Source organism: Myotis brandtii, unplaced genomic scaffold, assembly GCF_000412655.1.
Source record: "Myotis brandtii unplaced genomic scaffold, ASM41265v1 scaffold940, whole genome shotgun sequence".
Taxonomy (NCBI): domain Eukaryota; kingdom Metazoa; phylum Chordata; class Mammalia; order Chiroptera; family Vespertilionidae; genus Myotis; species Myotis brandtii.
In genome coordinates this window covers 831059-832277 of record NW_005371877.1, presented here as the reverse complement: position 1 = coordinate 832277, position 1219 = coordinate 831059, and the positions used below count along the sequence as shown (strand labels likewise).

The window sequence follows — 1219 nt, the reverse complement described above, 5'->3', positions numbered from 1 at the left end:
ACCTACCCATCTATCCACCTACCCATCTATTCACCTACCCATCCACCCACCACCCATCCACCATCCATCTACCTACCCATCCATCCACCACCCATCCATCCATCTATCCACCACCCATCCATCCATCCATCCACCCATCCATCTACCCATCCATCCACCCATCCACCATCCATCATCCATCCATCTATCCACCATCTATCCATCCATCCACCCATCCACCCATCCACCCATCCACCATCTATCATCCATCCATCCACCATCCATATGTCCCTCCAACAAATTATCTTGCTCACCAGTTTCCTCTCTGCCTGGCTCATGCCGGACATCTCAGAATGGGGACAGGGCCTTGTCAGAGCTAGTTCATCCCAGGGTCCTGATGACTTCACAGCTGTGCAGGGCCCGGACTCATCCACAGGTTGGGGGGTGGGGGGTCCCGTTCCTACCCTGTGACTCGGGGATCCATTGCTGCGTTCCGCTCTCGTGGTGTCTGGAGGAGTGAGGGCTGCTCTGCTGGAGCACAGGGGGGCCGGGCAGGACGGAGGTGCGAGGAGGGTGGGGCTGACGGCTGCTTCGCCCACAGGACATCCAGAAGAAGCGGCAGAACAAAGATCTCATGGAGCTGCAGGCCCTCATCGACAGCCACTTTGAGGCCCGCAAGAAGGAGGAAGAAGAGCTGATCGCGCTCAAGGAGAGAATCGTGCGTGGGCAGTCCGGGAGGAGGCGGGCGGCGGTCACTTTCCGAGGGGCCAGGGTCAGCCGGGCTGGGCTGACCCACTCCTCCGGCCGCAGGAGAAGCGCCGTGCGGAGCGGGCGGAACAGCAGAGGATCCGCGCTGAGAAGGAGAGGGAGCGCCAGAACAGGCTGGCGGTGAGGCCTGTGCCCTTCTTGCCCCCCAACCACAGGCCCACGGGCACGCCAGGGCCCCTGCTCCTCCTGCTGCTGAGGGTCCCCAGTCTTAGCCAGTGACCAGAGCCCTGCAGCGCCCTTGGGAGAGGGCAGGCCCTGCCCAGGACCGGGAGCTTCTAGAGAGGGCGGGCCAGGGGGGCCCGGGTGCCTGCGGGGAAGGGCACCTGGCCCGGCCCTGAGTCCTGGGACGGGGTCACTGCAGGAGGAGAAGGCCCGCAGGGAGGAGGAGGACGCCAAGAGGAGAGCCGAGGACGACCTGAAGAAGAAGAAGGCTCTGTCCTCCATGGGCGCCAACTACAGCAGCTACCTGGCC

General features: G+C 63.1%; 1 protein-coding gene across 1 annotated transcript in view; it reads left to right on the top strand.

Annotated features, from left to right (window-relative positions):
• Positions 1-1219, top strand: part of TNNT3 (troponin T type 3 (skeletal, fast)) — a gene marked incomplete at its 5' end in the record, with an annotated part of 30717 nt that overhangs the window by 14784 nt on the left and 14714 nt on the right. The gene's annotated exons all lie outside the window — the stretch shown is intronic.